Raw genomic sequence first — 7,020 nt, forward strand, 5'->3', positions numbered from 1 at the left:
AAACTGAATTGGTGATGGTAGAAGAGCATACATGAAAACATGGGTTCGACTAGGGTGTAGGCTGAACGCTGCCCTTACTAAGTCCAGACCCATGCATACATAGACAATGACAGCACACACACGAAGAAGTTGCACAAGAGACTTTCAGTTTGTTGTTCGATTGTTGAAGAAAAAAAAAGAGGAAAAAATGTGTCATTTTGTTAGCACAAGGGTTAATGTCAGGAATAAGCATAATACAAGAATAATTTATGTTCAGAACAATATGTCATGGTGGGCAGCAATGTTTAATGTGACTGAAAGGTTACTTTAAAGTTACAGAACAGCAGTGGCGGGCCGTCAGGGCCTTCAAGGCAAAGAGATATGTCCAAACATTCAAGACCGGAATGAAAAAACTTGCCAGCCTGCCCTGCAGCATCGAGGACAAACTTTCACTATTTCTGCTACAGTACCGGACCACTCCCAACTGCACCACGGATCAGTCTCCAACGGATTTATTTCTCAAACTTGTATATCTCCGTAATACAGCAGGAGGAAGAGGTAACAAATGGATTCCTGGACAAGTGGTTATACAAACAGGACCTTTGTCGTATCAAGTCAAAGAAAGAGATTCTGACACTGTGCATCAGTGTCATGGAGATTAGCTACATGCCAGAGCTCAACCTGCAATGACTGAAATAGACACTGCGACATCTGAACCCGATCCACACTCTGAACCTAATGAAGTGAACACACCCACGTCAGAACCTAATGCACACTCGGAACATAATGAAGCGAAAACACCCAAGGTCACTGGGGATGTACCAGTGTATCCATCGGTTCCGTCTGACCCGCCTTTACTGAGACACTCAGACCGTGCGTAAAAAAACAAGCAGATATCTGAATAGCTAAGTAAATGATACATGCTGCTGTTCATACTGTTGTTTGCATACTTGTTTTTTTTGTAAAAACTTTGTTATGAGGGAAACGGGTTATTTGGAAAAAATACTGCTTTAAATTTAAGAGGGGGGTGATGTGGTGTATTCCAACCTATTACGCGCATGCGTCCTTTGGTGTCTGCATGGTTGCATCCTTGGTTCAAAGTAAAAGACGTTAACGGATGATTGTGTCCTGGCTCTGTTCTTCAATACAGTACAACTAGCTAGCAGTTATCAAAGGCGCCGCCATCATCAGAATCCACGTGTGGAAATGTCGGCAAGAACACGACGGCCAAAGTTCCAGAAGGAACTTTTTGACGTCAAAGGATATAGACTAGAACAGGGGTCGGGAACCTTTTTGGCAGAGAGAGCCATAAAAAAATCATATTTTCTAATGTTATTTGTTGAGAGCCATTCTCAGAATTGAAAAGTAAAAATACATGAACATGTGTGATTTTTTTTGTCATTTCACCACTTTTAAAGTACAAAAAGTCTGAATTCTTTTGACAACATTGTTATACTGTTTCTAATAAATTATTATAAATGACATCATGCATGCAGAAGAGTAATGAAACACCAAATTATGATTAAAGTGGTGGTAGAGGTACTGTCAACACCACAGTGACGCCCTATTAGTGCGTTCAGGACTCAACTCTATCACCAGTGATTTCCATATTTTACTTCACAGGTTAGTGGAGAGCCATATGCACCCATGGAAAGAGCCACATATGGCTCCCGAGCCATAGGTTCCCTACCCCTGGACTAGAACAAGGGAGTCAACCTCGGGTTGGTTCGCGGGCCGCATTAACGTCAACTCGATTTCATGTGGGCCGGACCATTTTAGATGTAATATTTAGATAGTTTTTTTTAAAAAAAGGGTTAAAAGAACTGGATAAAAAGTTTTTTTTATAGATCTAAACAATGTTTATTTGAGTTAATTTTACTTAGTAAGGAAAAAATCTTTACATCATTTGTTTTTAATTTCAAAATGAAACCAAATCTTTTAAAATATGTTCCATATTAAAGTGGAATTACAGAAAATATTTTTATATAATAATTTCTAGATTTTACAAAATGCTTCTTGAAATGAGAAAAAAATGGTTTAAAAACAATTGCAATTAGTGATTTAAAAAGGGGAAAATCAGGAAACATGACATACATCGATAATCTTCATTTGATTTTGACCCTAAAACAGAACGTCGGCACTCATGATTTACTTTCTCGGGCCGCACAAAATGATGCGGCGGGCCAGATTTGACCCCCGGGCCGCCACTTTGAAATCTGTGGTCTAGAAGGTGGGTTGACTTTTTATTTCCATCAATTCCCTAAATGTTTAATGGAAAAATGTTCTTATGAGCAGCCTCTCGGGTCAGCTGTATGCTCATATATCAAAATCTATCTCATATCTCAAGATAAATATTTGCTCGAAATTTTACTGGTATCTCAAATTGCTCGCATGTCTGGGCACTCGTATGTCGAGGTATTACTGTACTGTAATAAATAGCTAGACTGGCTGCCTCCATATACAAACTTTACTTACTTCTCAGAAGTGAACATAAGGTCGACTTGATTCCAAAACAATAGAAAGACTGTGTAACCTAAAAAAAAGGAAAAAAATACAAAAGGAAAACCAAGCTGGATTCTTCACAGGAGTTTAAAAACCACCTCTCCAGCCTGGCACACAAAAAAGGGCACTCGTTCCCGCCAATAGTTACATTCACATTCAGAAACAAATAAATAAATGTATATTTTTAAATAGAATTGAACCACCATCTTCCCCTGTTGGCAAGGATTAATATATTAAGACTGTACCCTTTACAGCAATTAAGCCATATAAAATGCATGCTAATCAAGAACTCCAAATTCATTCAATAATGTGAATAATACCCCAATCTAGTAGTCTTTTGCAAACATTTAACATTACATTCCCTTTGTAGTTTGTCCTATAAAACTTTCTTACTCAATGTTTTTCCAATAGTTACACATAAAATAAAAATCTAGTTATATTTCTATCAATTATCCCCTTCAACATCAAAAAGATAAAAACAATTTACCGTAATTACAGACATGAAGTTACCGTATTTTCACACCTGTAGAAAGAAAACAATCTCTTATATAATAATTTGTCAAATTGTTCAAATTAATGTATTCATTAAATCTGAGCAAATAACGCTTCACTTTTTTTGTTACCTTTGAATTTGGAAGGCTGATTTTGTCACCAAAAAGACCCAAAAAGTATTTTTCACCAAAAAGAGAGCTTTATTGAAACTACCAAAAAGATAACACGTTAAGTTACAGATTAAAAAGTGTAAACAAGATTTTCAGAATGAAAAATACAATTATACTTAGATTACAATGATCTTTCATACAGAATTTGAAAAAGCAAGCAAAGCCGTGATTGGCCACTGCTTATTACAACACATTTGCGTCTTTTAAGTCTATCCTTACGACAAAATCTCTGGCAAGAAGCTGAGCAGGAAAAAGGTTTCTGACGTGTGGGTAATTGTGTTTTTAAGATATTCCTGCCACAAATCGAGCAAAAAAAGGCCTTTTCTCCTCTGCGGGTTGTTAAGTCTTCTTTTCAGGTTCCCTTATGTGAAAATGTTGGAAGATTAACTACGCCTGGAAAAGGTTTTTGAATTGTAAAGCTTTTTAATTGGGCTGTTGTAGCGAATCTGTGGCCACAGACTGAGCAGGAAAACATTGTTCCCCAGTGTGGGTTATTAAGTGTTCGTTTAAGCTTCTCTTATGGGAAAATGTTTTACCACAAACTGAACATGAAAATGTTTCTTTGCCAGTGTGGGTTCTTGTGTGTGTTTGTAAAGCTGGCTTTTGAGAAAAGGCTTTACCGCAAACTGAACACGAAAATGTTTTTTCACCCGTGTGGGTTCTTGTGTGTATTGTTACACTTCCCTTCCGTTTAAATGTTTTACCACAAACTGAACACGAAAATGGTTTGTCACCAGTGTGGGTTCTTATGTGGATTTTTAAGGATTCATTGTGAGAAAAGGCTTTACCGCAAACTGAACACGAAAATGGTTTTTGACCAGTGTGGGTTCTTATGTGGATTTTTAAGGATTCATTTTTAGAAAAGGCTTTACCGCAAACCAAACACGTAAATGGTTTTTCACCAGTGTGGGTTCTTATGTGGATTTTTAAGGATTCATTGTGAGAAAAGGCTTTACCGCAAACCAAACACGTAAATGGTTTTTCACCCGTGTGGGTTCTTGTATGTATTTTTAAATTTCCCTTCTCTGTAAATGTTTTACCACAAACTGAACACGAAAATGGCTTTTCACCCGTGTGTGTTCTTGCATGACGAATTAAGTCTGCCTTCCGTGTGAATCTTTGACCACAAAATGAACACGAAAATGGCTTTTCACCCGTGTGTGTTCTTGCATGTCTATTTAAGCTTCCCTTCCGTGTGAATCTTTGACAACAAACTGAACACGAAAATGTTTTTTCACCTGTGTGTGTTCTTGCATGACGAATTAAGTCTGCCTTCCGTGTGAATCTTTGACCACAAACTGAACACGAACATGGTTTTTCACCAGTGTGGGTTCTTGAGTGTATTTGTAAAACTTGCTTATGAGAAAAGGCTTTACCGCAAACTGAACACGTAAATGGTTTTTCACCAGTGTGGGTTCTTGTGTGTATTTTTACATTTCCCTTGTGTGTAAATGTTTTACCACAAACTGAACACGAAAATGGTTTTTCGCCTGTGTGTGTTCTTGCATGACTAGTTAAGTGTCCCTTCTGTGTAAATGTTTTACCACAAACTGTACATGATAAGGGTTTCTCCCCAGTGTGGCTCCTCATGTGTTTTCAAAGAAGACTTTTTCCCAAAAGTTTTCCCACACTGAAAGCATTTGCAAAGTTTGTCACCACTGGGATTTTTCTTAACATCTTCAACATCATCATCGTCAGAAAGCAAGTCGTTGCCATCTGATAAAGGAGCAATTAAATTTTCTGCTCGCCATCTTTCTGTTGAGCTGCCGCTCAGAAGCTCCGCCCCTATGTTGGCCGCGCCCAGATCATCTTCACTCTTGAAAGGCTCACCAGTTGCCCATTTGACACATTCCTCGTTTTTGATTGGAGGTTGCTCTTCTCTTTTGCACTGTTGAGGGAACTCTGGCTGCTCCTCCTCTTTAATTAGGGGCCATGTTCCTGTGTTTGCAGGTTCCGCCCCTCCACTGGCCACGCCCAGAACATCTTCCCTCTTCACGAACTCACCAAGTGACCAGGTGAAATGATCTTCCTCCCTTTTGATTGGACGTTGCTCGTCTCCCATTTGTTGTTGAGGGAACTCTGGCTCCTCCTCTTTGATTTGGGGGAGCTCAACTTCCCCTTCAAGGTCAACACACTCATGCCCATCAGCACCAAGATCATTTCTGAAACCTGCAAAGACACAAAGATAAATGATTAACCATTTTCCAATTATAAATGACTGAATTTCTTGTTCACAGAAATGAAACCAAACGGAAAAGGGCGCCATACATTCATTTCGTCACAATGCAGTACTTACTACTGTAGTTTTCTAGTCAACAGCAACATGAGTTGAAAACTGTTTATAGGTGCATTTTTCAAAGTATGGCACTATTGGTCAGAAAAGTTTCTTCACTTAAAATTAGTCAAATCTTTTTTGGAGCCTTTTCATTGTAAACATTCTCTTTTATGTTTTAGATTTTAATTTAGTTAAAATGCTTTTGCCAAAGGGGAGGCATTAAAAAAACATTATCTTTTATTCAGTAGCAGGTCTATTATTATTTGGGGGATTAATGAGATGCCGGATTCCGGCTAATGCCGGAGCGATCGCTAATACGCGCAGTATAGTATATTACTTCTCGTTGGCTGCTCATAAGAACGGTCAGGGGCACTGGCTCTCTCCCCCGCAACTCCTCGTGTAATATCTCTGGTCGCAACTATACCTCTTTGTAACGTCTCTGCGAGCACTGAGCGTTTTTTTCAGTTACCCCCATCGATAGTGAAAGTGAGGGTGGAGGCGGGGCAAACAGCCAACCCAGCCGGGACAACAAAGGTATAAAAACGTAAAACATAGTTAGCACGACAGCAAAGACAGCATGATAAAAAGCCCCCCTGCATGACCAATTTACCCGTACACGATGATGAATTTAATATTGGGCTGAATGCGTTCACTGTTTAAGTTAATAAATAGGAATTTAGGCAATTAATAGCTGAGGGTTTGGCACATTGCGATATCCCAAATGTTGTTTTCGACTTAACAAAACTAAATGATGAATATCAATTGGTTAAATAGGAAGCAAAAGTGCAATTATGTCAAAATGGCTGTTTTTTAAAGATGTCTAAAATGAGCTAGCTGCAAACACCAATATTATCGGTCAAAAAATGTCGCAAATGAAATAAAAACATCTCCATGACTTGGCACCAAGCATAACGACTACGACCGACCAAACAAAGACAAAGCTCAGAAAAAGCCACAAATTAAAGTTTAGTAAAAGCTTCTGGCCTCCTTTTACAATCTGAACACACTAAATTTGATATTTTTCAGTCACTTTTTTTACATCACAAGTAAATAAACGCCAACATGTGAGCAGGACTCTTTCACTCAGTCAATGGCTAAACTATCTCAAAGTTGAAACCAATTTACCTTGAAGGATTTTCATTGTTTCCAAAAGTTTGTCCAAATGAGTCTCGTGTCTCCAGATGAGTCGAGGACGTCCAACTGCAGCATCTGACTGAATGCCATCCTCTGGATGCTGCATATTTGCGCAGTTGACATCAAAGAGCAAAGAGCCACGCGCTTTGATAGGTGAAATCAAAGAGCAAAGAGCTCCTGGTGACGCCACTCGCTTTGATCTCCATCTGGACCGTAGCCCCGCCTCCTTTGGACCCAGTTATATAATGGACGCACTTTAAGCCATTTATTTGTTCTCACAAATTCAATTCATTTAAGCAAATAAGGGAATTATTCGTGGGAGTTGGTACATTTTCGTTGAAGAACTTCATCTCTCGTGATTCAATTTGGCAAAACCGCAATGGTTCCTTGATTTGTCGATTTGTTCTGCGCTTGCGCGTATTGCGTCGCCTCCTTTTGAGCCGCAACCTTCTTCATGGTGACTTATGT

This window comes from Stigmatopora argus, chromosome 20 (genome assembly GCF_051989625.1).
Source record: "Stigmatopora argus isolate UIUO_Sarg chromosome 20, RoL_Sarg_1.0, whole genome shotgun sequence".
NCBI classification, from domain to species: domain Eukaryota; kingdom Metazoa; phylum Chordata; class Actinopteri; order Syngnathiformes; family Syngnathidae; genus Stigmatopora; species Stigmatopora argus.